Genomic DNA, 25,457 nt, shown 5'->3' with positions numbered 1-25,457 from the left:
GTTCTGCATTGGGCCATTACATTGATCTTTCTTAGTTAACATGTACTCAGAACTGTTTTCTGTTGACCACAGTCCCCTCCTTGATTAGAGCTTGGATAAGCTGTAATTATTTTGAACCAAGATTTTGTTATAGTTTTATATGTATTTTTCATTGGCAATTGCAGAATTTCACTAGTGATAGGAAAGGATTCTTAAAACAAAACTTTAATGGAAAAATATATTAATCAGTGGTCCTTTTCTCATACCCTGTGAGGTTTTTAATGCATATTTTTGTTTGTTTGTCACTTCTAGTAGAATAGGTAGACACACTGGTGCCGAGGAATTCTACATGTAAAACAAATGGAAGGAAATTTGTATTAAGGTTTTTCTGAAAAAACAAAAACAAAAACAAAAACAATCTAATCCATGTATCAACATAGAATAGTTCAGTGCTGATGGGGTTCAGGGCAGGCCACCCCAAAACATAGCACTTTGGCATATTGATGATTTTGAATTTAAGTTACTTAAACAGCCAGTGCAAGAGGAACACTCTGACTTTCCTCTGTCTGCCTGAAATTAGGAAATAATTCCCCCATGTGAAGGGTGTTCTCCCTGCACCCGGAGAGTAGAAGGCATCCTTACTACCAAAGATAGGGAAGTCAGGGCCCAGAAGCTCTATTAAGAAATCTTGTTGCTTCGTTAATTTGCTACATCAAGCTCAAGCTTCTCTGTCTTGGGAACACTTCACAAATGTTTCTTTGTCTAAAAGGTATAAAAGCTGCCTGCTTGGGTCAGTTCTTTTGAGTTTTATATTTCTATGAGCACGTACAACAGTAAAATTTGTTTTTTTTCTCCTGTTAACCTGTTTTGTGTCATTTTAATTATTAGACTAGCCAAAGAACCTAAAAGGGAAGAAAGGAAAAGTTTTCCTCCCCTGTGGTGCTGAGTCATTTGGTCAGAGACAGTCTGAAAAGATATTAGTAGACAGCAATCACACTCTTGAGAGTTAGAGAAGAGAATTGCTTCAAGATATTCCCGAAGGATATTTGCTTTGGGAGAACACTGAGTTAGAGAAACACTACAGCAGTGATTCTCAAATTTGAGTGTGTATCAGAATCTATACTTGGAGGGCTTATTAAAACAAAGGCTGCTGGGACCTACAGAGTTTCTGGTTCAGTAGATCAGGGGTGGATCCCAAGAATCTGCATTTCTAGTAAGTCCCCAGGTGATGATGATGCTGCTGGGCTAGGAGGAACACTTTGAGAACTACTGCTTTAGAACAGTCTTTAGAAAGAGAGGTTAGTATTAGGCAGGAACAAGAGAAAATCTTGCTTCCAATTTCTTTCAATTGGGCACAGGTTATTTTTCATAAAGCAGTTCTTTATTTACATTTCTAATTTGCTCAACAATTTCACTCTTTATTTTCTTCTAAATTAAGTCTTAATAATTAACTAGACATCAAAAATCATTAGCAGTGTCCTTAACCTTTCAGCTATGTCCTTGACCTACTAGTCCACTTGTTGGCCCTCGGAAACTGAACTCACTGATGTCTCTAGTTAACAAAACTACACACTTCATAGCCAAAGAGGAGATGATACATAATCTATGATAAGGGTCTCAATGTCCCTAGTGCTTTTAGAAAAGGGCAATATTTCTGTGCCTTCATGCTTTGCACATTGGTTCATCTTATTTTTCTTCCTTGTGTGTCTTCCTATCTTCACCATTATTTTTGCATTTCAAAGTCCAACCCCTTCTTGAAGACTGAACTAAATTCATTTTTCTTCATTAAATTTTCTCAGATAAAATAATAGCCTCTTAATTTGGACTTACTACATACTGTTTGTACTTTGTCATTTGTATCTTGCAAAACATTTCATTCCCACTTATTGTAGTTTGAAAAAAATACTTTTATAACATTTATTTTGTGGAGCCTTTTAAATTCTAAGATCCACCCTAAAGACACAGATATTAATACATCCATTTCGTAGGTAATTTACTTCTCTATAGTTCTTTGTACTTTAAGTTACATGATATCAGACATGTGATTTAAATAAATTTGTGTTCCCCCACAATACCTATCATAGTACCTGGCAAAAAATAATGTTTATTAAAATAATAATTGCTGCATTCAAGATAGGTTTCTTTGGGTTGCTATTAAGCAGTAATGATGAAATATTCAGATACTTGGGTGGGTTAGTTCTACAGGCTTCTCTGTGAAGTAATTCTGATCATGAGGAATGACGGATCAAAGTGACAGTACAAAGAAGTGTCTCTCTGTCCTCAATTCAGGATAACTCTGAAGGGTCCATACAGCCCAGAATTCCTGTGCAATTGGTGGAGGACTTTGGCGGAGACTGCACTGGAGTTCTAATTTCCCTTTTACTGAGTTCTGGTTACTTTTCTCTATCCTAGGTGTTGACCCTAAGTGTTGTTCCATTAAACTCCCTGCACACAGATTTCCATGTCTCCAAGTTTGTTTCCTGAAGAACCCAACCTAAGACAAAAGGAATGTGGGCAGACAGCATTTATTAACCCTATTTTGCTTTTTTAGAGACTTTTTTTTTTTTTAAGATTTTATTTATTTATTTGAGAGAGAGAGAGAGAGAGAGAGAGCATGAGAGGGGAGAAGGTCAGGGAGAAGCAGACTCTCTATGGAGCTAGGAGCCTCATGCAGGACTTGATCCCAGGACTCTGGTATCGTGACCTGAGCCGAAGGCGGTCACTCAACCAACTGAGCCACCGAGGTGCCCGTTAGAGACATTTTAAAGTGGAAATTAAATATGCTTTCTAATCAGAGAGAGTGGAAGGTACTTTATCTCTCTGAGCGTGTTTTCTCATCTTGGAAGAGTGATTTTACTAGGTTGAAGACTGTCCTACAACAGCATTTGACAAAATCCAGGTGCTCAATATAGGGAGGCCTATATGTGGGTAAAGCTGAATCATTAGAAGGTTAAATGCCTAGATTACGTTTTCTGAACCCCTCCCAGATGTGCTTTTTATTAATTGTGTTGTAATACTATGTCTTGATTTGTAGTAAAGCTTCCTCTTTAAGAAGCCACATGAGTTCTAAGTTGCTCAACGTTCCAGGGGTGAACTTGTCCCTCAGTTTTGGGAGTAGGAGAAATTTTTACACCATGAGAGACTGGGATTTACAGATCTTCATCTCGGACAATGACGATTATGTAACATCACTGACTCCTGATTTTCAGTGTCTTCCAAGGCTGAGAGTCTGGCTCTGTCTTCACTCACAGTACTGGTGTTGACCCATTCTGTTGACAGCTTTGCTGTCTTTTCTTGATCAAGTTTTCTCTCTCCATTATCTGATTTCATTGTTATGGCCTTGGTGTTTTATTATAAACCATCATTTTAGAAAACATTGGGTTAAGCATAAATTGATGTCCAAGATTTTGATCTTGAATCTTTCCTAAATAAATACTAATCTAAATACAATCTAATCTAATCTAAATACAATCTGTGTTTTTATGAACTTGATCAGCCTTTCCCTATAATCCCTGTCCATTATTCATCTTTGTGTTTCATTTGTAGCCTTTTCGTCTTGGACGCTACATTTAGCTATCATACCTAAAGCGATCACGAACCCTAAACACTAACCACTGTGTATTTAGTACTTATGTACCAAGTGTAATATTAAATGCTTTATGACAGGGTTTACAAAGGGTGGTTTCTAGGCCAGAAACACCAGTCTCACTGGTAAACTTGTTAGAAACTCTAATTTCTGAGACTCATCTAAGATCTAGTAAACGCTAACTCTAGGGGTGAGACTCAGCAGTCTGTTTTGACAAGCCCCAAGGTGATTCTGCTGAATGCTCCAGTTTGAGAGTCACTGCTTTGCTAATATTGTCTCATTTTATTTTATTTTTAAAGATTTTATTTATTTATTTGACAGAGAGAGACACAGCGAGAGAAGGAACACAGGCAGGGGGAATGGGAGAGGGAGAAAGAGGCTTCCTACTGAGCAGGAACCTCGAGGTGGGGCTCGATCCCAGAACCCTGGGATCATGACCTGAGCCAAAGGCAGACCTTAACTAACTGATCCGCCCTGGCACCCCATTGTCTCATTTTATTATAAAGGTCTAGATCTGAAAGGGAAATAGTCTTTTTTTTTTAAAATTTATTTATTTGACAGAGATCACAAGTATGGATAGAGGCAGGCAGAGAGAGAGGAAGGTAAGCAGACTCCCTGCTGAGCAGAGAGCCCCATGTGGGGCTCGATCCCAGGACCCTGAGATCATGACCTGAGCCGAAGGCAGAGGCTTCAACCCACTGAGCCATCCCTGAAAGGGAAATAGTCTTATCCTTATCTCTGTTTTACAGTTGAGGAAACGGAGACTCAGAAAGATTAGGCAAATTGTGCAAGGTCTCACACATTCCTTGGCAAACGAACCCCAGGTTGAAAGACGTTGAGAGTCCCTCCTTTCAAGTTCTACTCCATGAAACCCCTCCTTGCTGGATCTCCTATAGTTTCTACTTTGTTGATTACTAAACTTGAGTAAGCCATACTGCACACTTTGATTTTGTGCTTTTGTGTTTTACCCCTGAGGTAGGTTCTCCCCTCGCAGGATCACTTGGTGATCCTGCTTCTCATCTCTTGTGGATTCACTGCGATATCCCTCTCAAAACTTGTTCCAAATATTCTCTACTTTTTTCTAGCTCACAATGCTATTTCTTCAGTGGAAGTCCTCATCTCTGTTTTCCCAGAGATCCAGGGACAAGATAATGTGAGCCTTTCTTACATCCTGTCATTTCACTTTAGAATCTCAGTACATCTTTTTGTTTCTATTCCTGTGTTCTTTCTTCTAAGGAACAGGTGACCCTTTTCTCTGTTAAGATTGATTACCTACACTCTTGGTTTAGTTCACTAATTCAGATATTGCTCAATCAATTCTCCCCTTCTCTCACCTGGAACTTCTTTCCCACGCAGTTGACCCCTTGACCTCATCAATAAAGTGTGTTTGGACTTTTCCTTTTTCTACAGAGGAACACCCTTCCTCAACCCTGCTGTCAGGGTTGCCCCCAGTCTCTCTCTTCAATCTTCAGTTGATTGTCAAATTTCTTTAAAGAATAATCAAAGATTCTTTTTTAATTCCTTTGCCACACATAATAGTGATACCTTTTTGGTGCAATAGTAATGTTGAAAATAACCAATTAACTTTGTAAAACTGGAGTCTCCTCCAAAACGAACCTAAAAAGTTCCTCGGTGGTTTCAATGTTTCTCCTTTAATACTCTGTCCCATTTGTTATCTGTTGTCAGTTCTACCTCTGTAACAAAACTTTTCCCTTACTTGGTTTTCATGACATTGAAATAACAGAGCCCACTTAGCCATCTCTTCCCATCTTTTCAGTTGTGATTTGGTGTCTCTTATTCTTTCTATCAAATTAATTCATTCAGTGAACATTTTTGGAGGTTCCTATGCATCAGGTTAGTGCATAAAATACACAAGTGAGAAAACAGTACACTATCTCAATACTCAAGACGACTTTATGCAGAGGATGCTGTTACCTATGGTTCATGGATGGTGGTGGAACTGAGGAACTGGGAGCAACACAGGTCTAAGCTTCTCTCCTAAGTAAGCACTTGTTTTCTTTTTCTATTCAACCCCACTAACTTTACATTCTCCAACAATTTAACTCTATATACATGCCCAGAGCTCTAAACAATGAAAGCAAACACAAGCTCTAACTCAGAATCTGTTTCCTCAATGCAAGGCTTCTTTTCCTAATTGTGTAATCATCTGCACCTGAACATCTCTCCCACACCTCTGACTAAAAATGTCCAAAGAGAATTGATTATCTGATAGCCTTTCACCCATAAACACAAACATACTACCAACTGTATGTTTCCTTCTTGACTTCTCCGTTCTTAATGGTGTCACCTATTTCTAGTACTCCAGGCACAAAACCTTAGACATCTCTTGAATAAATCTCTCTTCTTTACACAGTTGCATTATGTTACTGTTAATTATGTCTCCTTTTAAATATCTTTATATTTCATTTCCCACAACTGGTATCATTGTTTGTATCTTCACGATCTCTTATGTGTGGCTTCCACTGTCTCCTAAGTGCTTTCTACAACTATATTTTCTGCTTCTAGTTCAGTCCTTTAACTTCCTTTATCAAGCCTTCTTGCTGTATTTCTGATAATGATGGTTCCCTGCTCAATACTTTTAAAGTGAAGTACAAACTTCTCAGGGTAGCAGTCTTAGCACCTGCCAATCTTTTAAGCTTTTTCTTACACCGTCTTCCAAGCAATGTATGTTTGGGCCAAGGGTCCACTACTCGCCAACATTTCTGCTGTCACTCTCTCTTTTTTTAAAAATATTTATTTAACAGAGATCACAAGTAGGCAGAGAGGCAGGCAGAAAGAGGGGGGAAGGAGGCTCCTTGCTGAGCAGAGAGCCCAATGTGGGACTCAATCCCAGGACCCTGGGATCATGACCTGAGCCAAAGGCAGAGGCTTAAACCCACTGAGCCACCCAGGTGCCCCTGCTCTTACTCTTTTACCATAAGTGTCCTTCTTTTTTTACTTCTGCCCAATGGAATCATATCAGATTTAAAGGTTTGTTTAGAATGACTTTCCTTCTATGAAGTTTCTCCAGACCTCTCTGCCTTTTGAACTGCTAATGTGTTTGGTATTCTCCTGTGGCACCACAGACTGCCTAACATCATGTTTATTGGTATATGTAAAATTGTTCTTTCAAAACAGGGAACGTGTCAGATTCTGTTCACCCCAGGAAAGGCCTTTACCATGGTAAAGACTAACACTTGCTGAACTAAAACGATAGGATGAGTGTTTAAATCCAGATGAAACATGTGGAGAGAGAGGATCAAACCAAACTAACATAGTCATGATAAATTGAAACAATATATCTTTTAGTATATTTACTGTATTTCTTTTTATTTATTTCTTGTTGGCATTTACTCTTCCTGTTTTTTTTTTTAATCTATTAGCTTGAAAAGTGATTTAACTACTTGATAATACATACTTGAACAGAAGTGCATATCTGCCAAAGTCAACAACTGGCTGAGAGGATGAATAGACTATACTTTAGAGGATGTTACTTCATGTTTTCTTTCTAAATGACCCTGTGTTTGCGGGGTGGTCTGATTATTTTTTAGAGCTCTTTAGAGAACATATAGCAAATTACTATTATCTTTATATACTTTTATCAACATTAGTATTCCTAATAATTTTATCAACAGCAATGATTAATGACAATACTGACAGCATTGTATATGTGGGGCATTTTATACCTTTGCACTCTGTTCATGTTTTTTAAGTTATTTGGCCTCCATAGCATGCTGAAACACCATGCAAGACAGTGTCTCAGTGACTTGTTTCAGATCATCTTGCAAATAGTCGGTGGCTCAGCTGATACTAGAAAGCGAATTTATATTGTTTGTGTTTTGCAACTCAAAATGTGGTCCTTGGATCAGCAGCCTCTGCCACACCATTAGACTTGGGGAGAATCTCAGGGCCTACTCCAGACTTATTGGAACAGAATCTGAACTTTAACCAGATTCCCTAGATGCTAAGAGTGTTACAAAGTTTGAGAAACACCCCTCTACCTCCTAATAAAGGACAATAGAGGGTGTGTTTTCACCCCAGGGTATTTGTAGTTGGGTGGAGGGAGAGGGGGAAGGGAAGAGAGAGGGCAGGGGAAAGGGAGGTAAGGAGAAAACAGGCGACTGGCAGAGGTATCTGGTGAAGGGAAAAAATCCCAGTAGGACTTGGGTCCCTCAAAAGAGGTTGAAAACTGGGGTTTTGTGGAGGTGGGACTTTCCTGTGAATTTGTAGTATCTTCACTTGGTCACTTTGTATCTGCACTGAGGTTGGAGATTCAGTGTTTAAAAAAGAGGAGGGTGAGTGAGGGGTGGGGGTGAGGTTGTTTTCAGGTAGAACTGGAGGCAACCCAGGAGGATAAAGGATCTAAGCACAAAAGGAAAACCCCTTTCCTGAGTCTCCCAAAGCAGCTCAGGGAGCTCATTTCTAATACCTCTAGTTTCTGGATGCATTTCTCTCCCTCGCGTTTCCCTTTAACACCCGGGATCCACTCACTCCATTAAAGCTAGTTCCTCGCCTCTTGGTTTCTTTCTCTCTCCTCAGTCTTCTTTCCATTCCCGGGCGCCCCCGGGCCGGCCCCTCCCTCCGCGCCAGCTTGTACCTCTCCCCAGCTGGGTGCACCTGAGGCTGGCTCCGGCTCCGGACGCCTGCGGAGCGCCACCGGGTGCGGTGGAGGCAGAGGCGCGCTGACAGCCACCTCCAGCCCTCGCCTGAGGGACAACACGCGTGGCGCTTGCTTCGGGGACTATTCTCTGCGGCGGCCGCTCACGCCTCGCCTCGTGGTGACTATCACCACCGAAGCTGCAGGCGGGCAGTTGTGCGCCCCCGGGGCCAGTCAGCCCGGGCGGCCGCTCCTGCTCCCCAGATGCCGGGGCCAGGGCGCCGAGCGGCCGCCAGCAGGAGGATGAAGGGCTCGGCGGGAGGAAGGAGAGAAAAGCTGCTGGGGGCGACGAAAGCTCAGCCCAGCCGCGGTAAGTTGAGTGCAAAAGAGGTGTTTCGGTTCGGGTGGCGGAGTTGGCTGGGGTGCTGGGCGCATGCTGGGTTTGTGCCCCCGCGAGAGGTGAGGCGCACGGAATGGGCATTTGCGGAGTCCACACCCGGGACGTCCCCCTTCTCGTATACCCCATAACACCATTCTGCCCCCCTGCCTCTTCAGCTCCTCGGCCAGCAGAGATGCGAGGTAGACGTGGGTGGGGGCCGGAGTGTCCAGCGCAGAGCTTGAGGGGCTCCCGCTGAGACCAGGGGCAGAGGAAGCAGCGGCGGGGGGCGACTGGGTCTGCCAGGCTCTGGCTGAAGTCGAGGGCTGGGCCATCGAGGATGGGCCTGTCTCCTATTGGGTGTGTGTGTGGGGGGGCGCTCTCCCTCCTTGGGAAACCCGGCGAAGTTGTTGGGATAGGAAAGCACAGCGGGCCAGCTTCGTGATTGTATTTTCTTTTTATTTTTTTCCTTCGCCTATTTTTTTTTTTCCTTCTTCTTTCCTTTCTTGGTTTCTTTTCAAGATTTTTAGGATGCACAGGATTTGAGGGCAGTGTGGGAGGCTGTTGTGTTATAGGAAGCCTTCTTCCAGGGGAATAATTTTAACATTCAGGTTGGACTTGGGAGGTTAGTGTAAATCGGTGTCCCAGGATCTGATTGCATTCCTGGTTCAAGGAACTGATTTCAATGAGGGAGAGCAGGGTAAGGATACCTTGTGACTTCCAGCATTTGGGGAGACGTTTTATTGTGGGTGCAAATTGGGGTCAGAGGAAACCTGCCTGACCCAATACCGTGTTGCCCCTTGTGAAATGCTCAATTCCCTATGTGTCCCCCTTAGAGTTCAGACTTGTCTGCATCACGTATTTCTGTAGATAATATTTGTCTGCTTCAGCCTGAGCTGCAGCGAAAGTAACAAGGGATGTGATGTTCCCGGGTGTTTGAACGTTCCCAAATTCTGAAACCTTGAACTGACGTGGAAGACTACTTTATGTTCTGTAGGTGTAATTAAGGACCCTGGAGCTAGTGCTTTTTTTTTTTTTTTTTTTTAAATGACATTCCAGTGTTGTTTTCTTGGAATGTCATGGGGGAAATTTCTCTCTTCTCTTGAGGTTGTTTGTTAGTTGTCTGTTAAAAGTGATTTTCATGTCTAGTCAATATTTCACTGTGTTCCCTGGAACCAACTGGAAAGGCTTATCTCCCTCTGGGTTTTCATGTCACCCTTGCCCTGTACTGGGTAATTTAGTCACTATACTCTGGTTTGTAAGCATGAAAGGCAAATATGGGTCATTTCAAATTATGTAGATTGATGCAGCACAGTGTGTCTGGGTTTTGCTGCAATTTCTTCACATTTCCTTCCAGATGTTCCTCGGAAATTAACTTGAACACTCTATCCATGGAGCTAAAACATAGACTGGGGAATGGGCAAACATCTTGAGTTAATATATTATCTTGGATTTCAGTAAATGAAGTGCTGGAAGCTCACTGTGTTAAGAAAAGGGATCCTAGGCCAAAATATAGGGTGTTTGGACTGTTTTTGCTCTGTGACAAAGTGGCTGAAGAATGTTTGGGGTTATTTGACAACAACAAGAACATTAGTAATGACATCTAACATTTTTTTTTTCCATTCACTGCACACTAAGCAACGTATTAAGGGCTTTACAGCTCCTATAAATACATAACAACCCCAAGAAGCCAGCATCTTTACATCTCCATTTTGTGGATAAGGAAAAAGGAGCCTTAGACATGTAAAATTTGGAAAAATTCCAGAGTTAATATTTTAGAACCCAAGATTGCTGGACTCCAAAATTGGTTCCTTTAGCCACTATACAATCTTGTTGAACCTCATTTGAAAGGTGGGAGTACCATCTCAGTTCTCAACCCTATGAAAAATTAGTAAGGCAATGACCACATCACAGAGTGATTGATTCACAACTATTTAAAATCTTTAATTTAACAGAAGTGTCAAATTTAGACTTCAAATCAAATGAAAATTGAGTGGCATTTATGTATTTGGGGCTGCCATCTCTAGAGAGAGCTAAATGCTGAGGTCTTGGTGTTCCCCTTGACAGTGTTCCTTCTTTGAGTCCCTTTATTGTAAATCAATAGTAGTATAGTCTAGCCTTTCTCTTAACAATGTGTGATTTATAACGTCAAACATACCTTGTGTTAACATCACATTTGTATGACTCTCTAGAGTTATTCTGAGGTCTACCTGGACACTCTTACATTTCAGCCAGCTTGTAATTAATGCTCAAATCCTAACAAAATGTTGAATTTCTATTAAGAGATACTAGCAGCTTCCTTGAAAATTTCCTGTCTATTTTCAACAATATTTTCAAAACAATTACACCCCCTGCTGTGACTTGCTATTTACTAGGTGCATCAAAAATTCAGTAATGAAAAATGTTTGCAATTCAACAAAACATATTGTCTCATCTATGATAACAACTTTGGCTAAAAGATTCACATCCAACTGAGGGCTTATTTTATCTGAAATTTAATTAAGATATTGCATTTCTTCCTGCAAAGTTTATGCAGGTAGTTAGGTACATGTCTTTCACTATTTTCTTATAATCTCCAACTTTATAAATTCATTAGTGATGCGTTCTTCAGATAACTTATGTTCGTGCTTGTCTAAAGATTTCGAGGTTTTAAAACTAAGAGCAAGAACAACAAATAAGATGCATGTGTCGTATTTCTTCACAAGCTGTAATTATGCTTATCTGGGGAATAGTAGTATATATTAAGTCATAGTTCTGATTTGCCTGCACATGAATAGAATTATCAGATAAAAGTATATAAATCCATTGGGATACTAATGATATTCACATCCCAGACGTGGGAACAGCTTTGGAAAGTAGAGAATCTTTGAGAAGTTAGGCTGTTTTACCATGTTTCATTGCACTTACATAGTATCTTATTGTTTTCAAATAAAAGTACATTTCTCTATTCTAGTAAACTAGTGGTTATTCCCATGATTTCTTTTGTTTTAGGGTTAAATTGTGTTTTCTGGTAGTAACTTGGCATTGCATGAAATATATATTTGTGTCTTTTCTCTTGATGTACTCGAAGTCTTAAAAAATCATATTTTGCCTACCATAAACAATACATTTCTGAATATATATGGGTTTTAGCAGGAATATAAAAATAGTGTAGTAATAACTTGCCTAGAGGTTTTATTTTTTGGAAGTAGGTAATGAGGTTGTTATAGTGGTTAACATGTTTAACCTTAGTTATGAAGTACTGAGACTAATTTTGAATATGAATTCATATGAATTCATGCAATGAATATGCAATTCAATAATTGCAAAATACTTTATGGGGAGTATCTTGTAAGTGGGTTAACCTTATAATCACATGAACATATGTTCTGTGTTTTACAAATTTTTTTCAAGTTTCATATTTGCACAATAGTTATATTAGTTTATTTTATATTATTTGATGATTTGAACAATTGGGTTTCTGGTAAATGATTTAAACTCGATAAGCATCTGAGTCACATTGATATCACAAACTGAAGACACTAATATTGGGGAACAGTTTTTAATTTTGAATGTTTCAAGAGCTTAGAACTCAAGGTAAGTGAGACTCCTTAGTTTTTTGACAAGCATTCTAAAGAGAGAGTCTGAGTAAGATAAAGCCTGTGGGTTGAACATCAAGCAACCACTTTAGTAACCTCTTAGGAAACCTAGATCAGCTCAAATGGAGTTATGTGCCTGAAATTCATTAGGGTAATTAATCTTTTGAACAAGTGAATAGCATGTTTGAGATCATTTAAAAAATTCCAGTACCTTAAAAATGTGTTAATTTATATGTTCTAGGGCCTGCTAAAATTAGCAGTAACTCCCCCTTTCTGGATTAACCCAGGCTCTTCTTAAAAAAAAAATAAAGTTCAATGACAGAGAACTTTAAGGATATTGAGAGGCAGAGATGAATCAAATTTCTTCATGAAGTCTTTATCCCATTTTAAATGTAATTGTAGTCATACCCAGATACTTCTGTACCACTTTCAGTGTTTTGCCCAAATTGAGGATGGGATTCAAAGAGTATCTTATTCCTTAACCTACTGATAAACTGGTAGAGAATACTAGAACAACAATCTAGAGTGACAATAGGGAATTTTAGACCATTTAATGACTATTACTTTGTCTATAGTATCATCCGACCATATGTTTGTTTCATCTTTTGACTCATTTGAAACACAAAGGGGCAGTTCTCCCTGATAATGGAATTACATGTAACCAAAGCAGGCAGACATGCAACATTACTAATCTGGTCTTTTAAGTGGGAGGTTTACAGTAACAGAGAGTTCTTTCTTTACATCCATGCAGTTAAGAAGTCCATATTCTGTCAAACAGAATATCTTGGCATACCTTCATTACTTTATTCTGTCAAACAGAATATCTTGGCATATCTTCATTACCCATTAGACCTGTCTGTCACCATGAGAAGAATAAATACTAATACAGTGGAATATTAGGGAGGTCCATTTGAGGATTTAACTAAGGGTTTCTCATAACATGCAGTCATACGTTCCCTGTTTAGGTTTTTTTTTTTTTTTTTTTTTTTTTTTTTTGATCTTGTAATGTGTCCTTTTATATCTAAAGAGTTAATCACCGTTGTTTTTATAATTTATTATTAAAAATATTAGAAATTTCTCTCTCCTTTAACAATCTCTCATCTACTCTGGGCTGAAATGAAAGAAAAATTAACAAAATGTTTTTATCTTATTTTTATCTTACCTAGACAGAGGAATACACTTGAAACTCCAGAAGGCATCCTGAATAATCCGGATTTTAAAACTATTTTCTTTGAGAACAACTTTTATGAGTTGGTCTCAGTGTATCAAATCTATCCAGAACACCTAGAATTTAAAGAAAAAAGATTTCAGGTACTGGGTTGAGTTCTTAGGTAGTCACAAATTTTACATTCATAGTACAATTTGGCATTAAAGTTAGAGAGACGAAACAGCCATTTAACATGATGCAGCATTTAAGAATGTGAACTCAAGAACTAGAATGCCTGTATTTGAATCCTTGCTCTGTTTCTTACAAGCTGTGAGAGTTTAGTCCACTTATCATACATTTCTTGGCCTTATCTATAAAATGGTGACACTGAGTGGCCTATCTCATAGGATGATTGAAGACTTAAGATGACACGTGTAAAGTGCTTCAAATAGGGGCGCTTGGGTGGCTCAGTGGGTTGTGGCCTCTGCCTTTGGCTCAGGTCACGATCCCCGGGTCCTGGGATTGAGGCCTGCATCGGGCTCTGTGTTCGGCGGGGAGCCTGCTTCCTCTTCTCTCTCTCCCTGTCTCTGCCTACTTATGAAATAAATAATCTTTAAAAAAAAAAAAAGTGCTTCAAATAGTGTCTAGTACAAAGTGAATATGCCATAGTTATTAGCTATCATTGTCATACATTAGTTTTCTGTAGTTACTGCACCAGATTGCCATAAACCTGGTGGCTTAAGACACAGAGATGTATTCTCTCACAATTCTGGAGGTCAGAAATCTGGTATCAGTATCACCAGGCTGAAATCAAGGTGTCAGCAAAGGTGTGCGCCTTCAGAGGCTCTAGGGGAGGGTGTGTACCTTGCCTCTTGCAGCTTCTGGTCGCTGTTGGCGTTCCTTGGTTTGTGGTCACATCATGCTGATCTCTGTCTTCCCATTGCCTTCTCCCTTGTGAGACTAATTTCCCTCTGCTTTTCTCTTACAAGGACATCTGTGATTGCATTTGGGCCTATCCTGGTAATTCAGTATAATTTCTTATATTAAGATCCTTAGCTTAATCACATCTGCAATGATTATTTTCCCAAATAAGGTGACATAGGTTCTAGGGGTTAGGATCTGAGCAGCTGGAGTGGGGAGTCGGAGGGTTGGGTGTACATTATTTTGCCTACTGTAATCTCATCCTCATATTCTTATACTGTGTTAGATGTACGAAGAGATGGCAGAACCAACATAACTAAATTATGGAAAATGTATAAAGGATCAGGAATTTCATGTATTTTTGAAGCATATTACCTTAATTTATGTTCAAATTTTTGACCAGATTTTTAGATCAAAGACTTCAGGGCCATTAATTATTTTCTGTTCACTTTAACATAATACAGTCAGTAAATATTTGATGAGTGGTTACTATGTGCTAGAATACTGGTGCTAAGGATATCAATGCTGACCAGAAAAGCAAGGCCCTGGACTCATGGAGCATTCAGTGTATTAAAAAAAATAGGTAGAGAACTACTACCTTTTAACTGGTACTTTTAGGAAGTACAATTGGTTCTTTATGTTTAATCTCAAAATTTTAGGAACAAAGAATTGCTATTAAACTCACACTGGAGATAAGGAACTAGACTAAGAAATACACATATGCATAGCTAGGATAGGACAACTTTTGAACTCAGTTCCTTCTGGTTGTACTACTATATATGCCATTAAATAAAATGAAAAATCAGGAATAAATTTAACAAAAGAAATTAAAATATATTTTTAGCAATAAAAACAGAATTTTGTCAACCACACAATTAACTAGAAATATCAACTAATAAGATATTATGGTTAATTGGACTTGGGTTTAACTGAAAAGTTAAGAGCTTTTCTTTTGGAATTATTATATTTTACATTTTTTTTTTCTAAAAGGTATTCATTGATTTTCTGGCTTTGGTGAATTGACACTAGTTACTTATTCTTTACCTTTATTTTTTTTTTTTTAAGATTTTATTTATTTAACAGAGAGAGTGCTCAGGAGCAAGAGGAACGATAGGCAGAGGGAGAAGCAGACTCCATGCTGAGCAGGGTGCCCCAGGAGGGGCTTGATTCCAGACCCTGGGATCATGGCCTGAGCCAAAGGCAGATGCTTAACGACTGAGCTGCCCAGGTGCCCCAAACTCTATCCCTTTTAAACAATAACTCCACATGCCTCTTCCTCCCATTCCCTGGAAACCATCATTCTACTTTCTGTCTGTAAGATTTTGACTACTGTGAGTACCTCATACAAGTGGAATCATTTAGTATTTGTCTTTTTGTGACTAGCTTATTCCACTTAGCATAATGACCTCAACGTTCATCAAGGTAGTAGCATATTTTAGAATCTTTCCTTCCTATCAGCAAATGTATACATTACATTTTGTTTATCCATCATCTATCGATGGGCACTTGGGTTGCTTCACATTATACCTGTTGTGAGGAATGCTGCTATGAACACGGATGTACAAACATCTCTTCCAGTTCGCCTTCTATCATTAAAAAAATACCCGGAAGTAGAATTCCTGGATCATATAGTAATTCTATTTTTAATTTTTTTGAGGAACTGCCATAATGTTTTCCCTAATGGCTGTACCATTTTTCATTCCCAGTGCACAAAGATTCCAGTTTCGCTGATCCTTGCCAAAACTCATTTTCTGTATTCCTTCCTTTTTTCCTTCCTTCCCCCCAACCCCGTTCCTTCCTTCCTTTCTTTCTGTTGTTTTAATGGTCGCGATTGTAGTAGACACGAGGTGCTATGTTTTCCTTTGCATTTCCCTAATGATTAGTGTATTGAATATCTTTTTGTGTTGTTTGTATATTGACCGTTTGTATGTCTTCTTTGGAAAAATGTCGAAGTCCTTTGTCCATTTTTTAAGTAGATTGCTTGTTTTGTGGTTCTTGCTGGGTTTGAAATGTTCTCTATGTAGGGATGCCTGGGTGGCACAGATGGTTAAACACACAGCTCTTGGTTTTGGCTCAGGCGTGATCTCAGGGCTGTGAGGTTGAACCCCACCTCAGGCTCCACGCTTGAGTAGTGTAGTGTCTGCTTGAGGTTCTCTCTCCGCCTCTCTCTGCCCCTCCTGCTTGTGCTCTTGCTCTCAGATAAATCTTAAAAAAGAAGTTCTCTCTCTATATTGTTTGGAATATGATTTGCAAGTTTTTCCCATTCTGTGGGAGGCCTTTTTACTCCATTGGTAGTGTTTTTTGATGTGCAAATTAAAAATTGTTCAAAGTCCAATTTGTTCATTTATTCCTTTGTTTCCTGGGCTTCTGGTACCATATCTAAGAAAACAATGTCCCTTCTTTACCTCCTGGTAATGAGTTTGAGATGTTTTAAAAACAATGTAAAATATTGATAAATTAAATTTACAAAATAAGGGACTAGAATGAGAAGGAATTGACTATAGTTGCAGACTAACATACGAATTATCTCACAAATGCAATGTTGACCGATGAAACCCAGAAAATCTAAAAGCCTGATTCTATTCACAGAAAGTTCAAAATTAAGCTAATTTATGATACATCAGAGTTATCAGGGTGGAAGGGGCAAGGTGCTGAAAATGTTCTGTGTCCTGATTTGAGTGTTGATTAGTGAACTAATTCACTTGTAAAATTCATCAAATTGTACATATAATTTTTGTACTTCCCTGTGTTTGAATTATACTTAAGAGGGTTAAAAATCAATTTGTCGGGGCGCCTGGGTGGCTCAGTTGTTAAGCAGCTGCCTTTGGCTCAGGTCATGATCCCAGGGTCCTGAGATTGAGCCCCACATCAGGCTCCCTGCTTGGCAGGAAACCTGCTTCTCCCTCTGCCACTCCCCCTGCTTGTGTGCTCTGTCTCTCTCTTGCTGTCTCTCTCTTTGTCAAATAAATAAATAAAATCTTAAAAAAAAATCAGTTTGTCATTCAGAAGCACATGGTGAAGAAAAATTTCCTTAGGAGTGGGGGGAAATGTTCCAAGCTATTTATATTCTAAGGGTTTATCCATTTGGAGGACTTGGTCTATAAATTTGGCCTTAAGTTTTTAAACAACAATCAGATCCATTGACACAGATACCATCAGAACTCTGTTGTCTAGGACAAAAAAACCATTCCTAGGACTGAGACTGGAGGGAATTTTCTTCATGAAAGGGGAATTGAATGGTGCAGTGAGCAACATCCGCGTTGTTAATGCCGCAGAGACTTTCAGAGGATCTTTCTGACAAAGTACAGAGCAGTTTAGTTACCGGCTGCTTAACTTTGGCTTACCTCTGGTTTGGCTTAACTTTAAGCATTTCAGAGTTTATAGAGGAATGGGAAAGCCATGTATCCCTTGGACAATGCTTTATAAATTTTGTTCTCTTTGTGACGCTTAAAGCCATTGTTCCATGGCAGTGAGCTTGAGCCCACTTTCTTAGACAAATTCCTAGTGCTGGTACTATTTTTTGATGAGTTATAAATTGGAGTCAGCTTGACTCTTTGGGGAGCCTGAGAAAATGGATACCTTTGGGAATGAGACGGTGTAAGCTCCTGGCAAGTCCATGTTTGCCTAGATTAATAAGTAGGATACAGTGAACTGATTTGGATTTACCTTGACAATTCATCATAGTTCTTCACAGGCCTCCCTAAGCATCAATAATCTAGATAATGATAGCTACAGTCCCATAGAGAATAATTCCATTATGACAGGGACCATGTTGTATTAATCTTTCTACCTCTTGTAATGCTTGACAGTGCCTTGAACAAAGTAGGTATCCCCAAACATCGTTGAATGAGTAATTAAATTCCACTCTGTGGTGGACATAGACTCTGTACAAAATTGGGCTAAATAATTACCAAAGTCCAACAATACTCCAAAAATTGCCTCAAAAACAGCACAATAATCAATCAGATTTTGATAAAGTGTGTCATTTGCTCTCTCCAGAGTTAAGTAGATACAGCTCAGTTACTGGTTTATTAATGGCTTTAGTAGGTTGAATAATGTTTTTTAGCACCTCGTAAAGAAGAGTTTGACTTTAGGAAATTGCTTACAAAATACATTTTTCAGTTCTTATGGATTTTGGTGAGCACTCTGTAAAAATTTTTTTATTAATTAGTGGCATAACTCTTAATTATTTATTAATCCTAAATTATGTCTGATGCCAACGCATACTCCTTTGACTCTTTATAAATAAAAAACTATAACAAGTTAACCTGAAGAGATGACACCAGAACTTTAAAAAATGTTTTCTCTTTTCAGATCATAAATTAGAGCATGATTTCTTAATTTAAATTTTCAAAAGTTGAAGAGGAACCATTCAGAACTCTGAGCAAGTTAGAAGAAAAATCTCTTCCTTTTTTTTTTTTTTTTTAAAGATTTTATTTATTTATTTGACAGACAGAGATCACAAGTAGGCAGAGAGGCAGGCAGTGAGAGAGAGAGAGGAGGAAGCAGGCTCCCTGCTGAGCAGAGAGCCCAATGCGGGGCTCGATCCCAGGACCCTGGGATCATGACCTGAGCCGAAGGCAGAGGCTTTAACCCACTGAGCCACCCAGGTTCCCCAAAAGAATCTCTTCCTTAAGAGATTGCCTTTAACAAAGTAAAAGTTTACCTACTTAGGATGTTTTAGCATGCATAAGAAAGTTTGAGAAAAACTAAATACTATTCAGGGTAGAAGAGGTTGCCATTATGTGAATATGAATAGTGGGATTCACATTTCTATATTCATTTAGAGCAAGATTTCTTTTCCTCTTAATGCACATACTAAAATCTAATATTGAAGTAGTTTCACAGAATATAGAAACGATCTGTATTTTCTCATTTGTTTCCTCCCACAAATTAGGGGGGCAGGTGTTACCATTAGCCACATTTACTTTTTTTTAAGATAAGGAAAAAAAGTTCAGGTGATTTTGCAAGGCCAAGTAACTTGGAGGTAGCAAAGCTGGATCATGAACTCACCATGGCTGACTCAAAGCCTGATGCTCTCTCTGCTTCCCTGAATAGTTTCCTTTTCTTTTCACATACGCAGTGAAATAGGTTCTGTTAAGTCTATCATACGCTGGAATGAATTAGGGGGGACAGTGATAGTATATGACTGGAATGGAGATGAGAACAATCAATAAATGACAGTATTAAGGGAGTACTAATGAAACTTTAATTTGAAAATTGCTCTGAAATGTATTCCAAGATAGGTTTTATAACCATACTCAGATTTGATGTGAAGATAAACTAATTTTATGCAAATGTTAAAGTGACTTTAACAGTTATGTTATATACCTTGATGTGGTCCTTAAGGAAAATTGTCAGGACCATTAATAAGTTTCTAAATTGATTAGGCTAATTTGGTACTCCAAAAGGCATCTTCCTATAAATTAATGCTGTCTATTACAATCTGATTATAGCAAATTGCTTGCTTTCCATGCCCAAGTTTGAAAGTTTCCAGTCTCTGCATTTTTGTGCTTTCACAGTTGTTGGCTTTCCGTTTTGTCTTGCCACATCAGAACAATGAATCATCTTGTCCATTAGCTGAGTTTGGAAATTCTGTGTTATTCAATGAAATTGTTTTTACTCCATCCCTTTGATAATTTGAAACCTGGCAACTTAACTACTTTCCCAAATGTGTTTGTGATGCAATGTCAACGAGTTTTGTTTTGAACAGCAAAAGATTGCAGTGGTTTTTTTTTTAATCTTTATAAATAACATGCAATATTTTAATAACTGACATTGTGTGTTTCAGAATAATAAAAGGTTTAAGGTAATAATAGCTAGTGATCTCTAGAGGGGCAGCATAATCAAATAATATTAGAAGGCTCTCAATTTTTATAACCTGATGGAAACAGAAATGTGCCAACTGAGTGATCACCCTGATTATCAGAGTCTCATAGGAATACACAGTTATTCACTTCTATTTCATGAATTCTGACTAAAGGAGAGTCAAAACATTAAAGTTAAAGTGTTATTTCTTTGTTTCTAACACTGAAAGCATGAGGTGAACAGAGGGACACACAGTGAGACAACGTATGCCAACACAATGTACCTCTCATGTTCCCTCCAGTGAACAGGGCATACAAGGGCATTGGTATTTGTTCATTTTGAAAGAATTTTTAAGACCTCATGTCATTGTTTTGTTATTAAAATAAACAACATTGGATCTTGGAAGTCGGCTCTTACTGAAGCATGAGTAGAGTCTAGTAAAAATGATGGTAATAAATTATTGAAATTTGGTTGTCATAATGTGTATAGAGAATACAGTAAAGCGTGTCCTTTAAGATACTCCCGAACACTGCACAGTACTTATTGTGTCTGGAACTAGAATCATGGTGCTGATTCCATGAATATGTCTATGTGTGTATGGGACTATAACATGTGTCCACATACTAAAATAGTTTGGACGTCACTGGGAGGTTAGTTTGAGGATGGTTTGGCATATTTTGTGGAAAATCATAAAAGTAGTTTGCTCTAAAAGAAAATTACCAGACATATGTTTCAAAGAAATAAATCATGCTCTTCCAATAGCCTAGTAAAAGTTTATTTAGGTCTTACTTTATTAGTTCCTGAAATTTTTCAGAAAATGAAACAACTTGTCAGAGTTGAACTGTGAATACTTTCCAAGATAACATTGGAAATGTCCCCAGAGAGGATGATTGTTAAAGCTAGTCAAGTGGCTGTGATTGTAACAGGACAATCCCAACCTCATGTGTCATGCTGTTTGTAGCTCTTCTTTTGCCTTCCATTCAAGTAAGAAAGTGATCCCATAAACAATTTTGAGAACTTAATTCTCTGTTAAAAATACCTTTTCATTGAACATTATGCTGCCTTTACTATATATATCTCATTCTCTTTTACAACCTACATAAAAAAAATCATATGGCCAAGGAATAGAAATGATATCATACATTCACTTACATATGATTTATAACTAGTTTTCATACCAGTGAAAGATTTACTATCTCTAAAGGGCATCATTTCCTGTCATTTCTACTGGTATTCCCATTGTCTTCTCAAGATGAGTTCATCATTTTGGCCTGAATTCATCTCCATTTCTTCTTGACTAATTTTTTCTTTCAATACCAACATTGTTTTCTCAGAGTTTAACTATTTTTTTACATTAAATAGCAGGTACCAATATTGACTTACAATGATAGGAATTACCTTGTTACCATTTTATGTTAATAATCATGAAGAACCTAAAAAAGTTTCTATAGTTAGTATCATTATATGTATATTTTCAGTTCTCACTGTTACTGTGACCAGTACTAAATTTCATCAATGTGCCCAAAGTAGGAGAGCATCTACATATATTCAAAGCAGTTTTTGCTTTATTTCTGAGCACAATGCAAAAGCTATCTATTTTTTTTTTCTTGTAAAAGGCCAATACCAGCTCACTTTTAAGGAGGGATTGGATTTTGCAAGACAGAAAAATCTCTTGGAAGTTGCATAATATTTTAAGTTAGTTGAATCACTTCCAGCCTCCTCCTAGCATTACCCAATGACGGTAGATTTAAAATGGTCATACTAAGAGAAACATTCTGCAATTATATTTTTATTTTGTTCTTAGAAATTAAGTCAAAATTGGCAAGCATATCTTCAGGTTCGTTCGTTCGTTCCTTCCTTCCTTTTTGTAAAGGGAGTGAAAGCATCACATTTTTTTGTTAGATATCAGAAAGGGGTCATCTGTTTCCATTTCCTGGGTTCTGAGCCTGGGTGTGTAACGGGATGGTTTGGAGGATTATGATACTGGGTCACTAAATCACATAGATGGTTTTTGTAACTTTGAAGATGAGTATTTGCTTTTGCCATTTAAAATTTCAGTTCCAAGTGGACATCCATTAAAATGCCATTCATTCTTCTAATGCTCAGTGTGTGCCTTCTTATAATTGCCATTCTACCTTTTGTCCTGCATTTCAAATCCTTGGTCCAATGCCTCCTTTTAAATTCAGAATCTTATCTGGTTTCTGTTTCTCAGATGAAGTAAAGATCATTAGACAGGGACAAATTCAAATTTTCCTTTGCTTATTACCAGGCACAACTTTATTTATAACCATCCTGATTCACATATACCTCTATCTCAAAAGGATTGCTGTCCCAATGCCCGCTTACCTATTTTATGATCCAACTCCCTCCTGGTACTTCTTAGGCATTTTATCAATTACTCATCTTCTCTCTTAAAACTTCACTCTCTCTTTTCATCCGCTCTCCCTCCAGATCTTTTGTACTCTTCTTTCTATATAGAAAAACTTCCTTCAAGTTGCTGCCCTAATTCTCTCCTTGTAATCATTGCCAAACTTTTAGAAAGGGCAATCTCCATTCTTTTCTTTCATTTCTTCACTTCAATTTGTCTTACTTCTGAGACACTTTTCAAGGGTTACACATGAACTTTATGTCAAATCCAAAGGTCTCTTCTCAGTATTACCCAGTCCTGAACATGCTGAAATGTTTGACTCTGCCGACTGTCCTTGTTATGCATTCAACAAATACTTACTGAGGGCCCAATACAGCGTAAGATATAAAACCTGGAAACATGGATAAGATTCAACATTTTATCCCCAGGAACTTAAAGTTAACTGGGAAGGGAGGCAATAATCAATTTAAAATAGAACATATAAAATGTCTGTAGTGATTAGATCTGTTTACGAATCAGTCACTTGGAAGGATTGCAGTACTCTACTTCCTTGAAGTAAAGTTATGACATATCCTTTGCTTTGGCCAAGAAAATTGTGACTGGAAGTGATTTGTCACTTTTTGGCCAAAGTCTTTAAAAAGCTGGTGTGTGGTTTGTTAGGTTCCTTTCTTCAGTCACAGAGACCGGCAGTGTTTCAGATGGTAGAGACTTGGAAAGTTTGTGACCCCAACTGAGGATAATTTGCAGTGAAGACCCTGCTGATCTCAGATGAACACGTTGTATGAGCAAGAAGCAAGTCTTTGTTTCCTTAAGTCACTAAGATTTTAGGACTTTGTTACCGCAGTGTAACCTAGCATATCCTGACTGATGCAGTGCTACGCAAAAATGTAAAGTACTATGAAAATAGAACCCTGCACTTCCAGGCTTCTACTAGACTTTTCAAACAGTATGTCCCAGTGTCTCCTTGAACCCAGCATATTAAAAATAAAATTTCTTTAAAAAATGAAAGTAATTGCTAAGCAGTTTGTGATTGAATTTGATTATCTTGCCTCTAACTGAAAAGTGGTGGAGGGTCTGTGAGAAAATGAATTCACAATCAACTATACACATTTCTTAATGTACTGGTTATTGTATTTCAGGGCTACTCTCAAGTTTGTATTTCCTTCTCCACAAACTTCTTGAAACTTAAAAACATTTCAAGTTCACTTAGAGATTTGGGGATAATGATATGCTTTGGTCTATTTGTCTTCCTATCTGAAAGCTTCATTGTGTTAAGGCTGGAAAAGTACTATGTAATTATGTGTGTGAGCTTCTTGATAATCTCAATGATGGAATTTTCTTTTTATGTGCAAATGCTTATTCCTGCACTTTTCATATAATTAATGTGCTCACAATAATATAGGACCTATTATAACTTGCTATCTCATTTCCTATACATACTGAAGAGAGTGCATTGTCTGGATGGTAAATGTTTTGCTCACTTAATGGTAGACTCTGATTTTGTTACCACCCTTACCTCTTATTCTTGATACTTTATATCATCTTTTACTTTCTTTTAAGTGTCTCACCAAAGATTTTATTTTGTAATACGTCCAATAATATATATATATATATATATAATTATATATATATATATATATCAAGTATATATATATAATTGAGGATGACATTGAATGGACCAAACCTTTAGAATGGTCTTATCTTTGATTTGTGCTCATATTTGTTACTTTATTGTTCTGTCTTCATCTCTTAAAGAATTAAGCCATAACAGTCCCTGTTCTATTAAACTATATAATCTTGATACTTGTAATATTGATACTTGAAACCTATCTTTATGTTTCCTTGAAAACTTTGGCATATAGAAAATCATTTGGGACACAGAATTCCAGCATTGACAGGCTGCTGACATTTGATTGAGATGGGAATTTCTGTGGCCATAAGGAAGGATACCATGATGTTTGCCCTCTTTTTGTCTCTTTCCTCCTCCCTTCTCTTAGGCCTACCCTCCCTCTCTGCTGCCTCTTCTCCAAATACTCTGTGAAAAACACTTTCCTTAAGAAATCTGATACTGAAAGAAAAATCCCATAAAGGTAACACTCAAAACAGCAGATTGTGTAAAATTTAACACTCCATATGCATCAAAATATACCTCCTGTGGGATTTGCTGTTTCACGTGTGGACCATTTTACAAATGCTCAATAATAATGCAAAACTGGATATCTGTGATGTATAAACACAGATGCTTTGGTTAAATACTATTTGCATTGTTTGGTCTCTTGGTTTCCACCTCAAGCTAGTCATTGGCACCCAAAGTAATTAAATCTCAAGCTGCTTAAAACACGCCCATGTGCGCACACAGGCATATATCCATATATGAAATAAGAGTTTTTATGATCCCACATATGTTTTTTACATATTTGTTCTTTAGAAAGGAATTGGAAATATTTGTAACCTATATGCAGAAAAGAGAAATAATACTAAAGGAATAACACAAGGAATTTACTAAGTTAAGTTCTATTATTATACAGCTTTTCTTGTTTCATAGCTTCTGTACATCATGATTTGGAAATAAATCTTTCCTAGTCCACAGGATCTACCATTAAATTTGTGATACAGTTGTATACTGTATATGTTAAAAATCCTTTATTTGTTCTTTGAGTTAAGGACAAATAAATATTATTTTCTTACACTCTATAGATGATTCAAAGTCATAATACATTTTAGCTTGCTTATTATTTGATTATGATATTCTTGTGACTTTACAAAACATTTTTTTTTCCTGGAAACAAACTTACTTACTTACTTTCTTTCTTTCTTATGGAGGATCTTTTTCTTCTTCATCTTGCTAATGTTGTTCAACTTCTAATTTCTTGGAATCCATATAAGGATCCTTCTTTTAAGTTTTCATGAATTCACTGGTTTCTTCGTTTCCATTGCTCTCCAGGCCCCTTAGACAGCTGCCACTATGAGATTTTATTTCATTTTTGTATGCTCTTATTTTCTTCTATTTCATATTTCCCATGTCATCATTTTCCTGGATCTTAATATCATTTTACTGGAATATGTATTAGGTAACTTCTGTTAGAAAGGATGTGTG

This window comes from Martes martes, assembly GCF_963455335.1.
Source record: "Martes martes genome assembly, chromosome: 1".
NCBI classification, from domain to species: domain Eukaryota; kingdom Metazoa; phylum Chordata; class Mammalia; order Carnivora; family Mustelidae; genus Martes; species Martes martes.
This window is presented reverse-complemented; position numbering follows the sequence as displayed.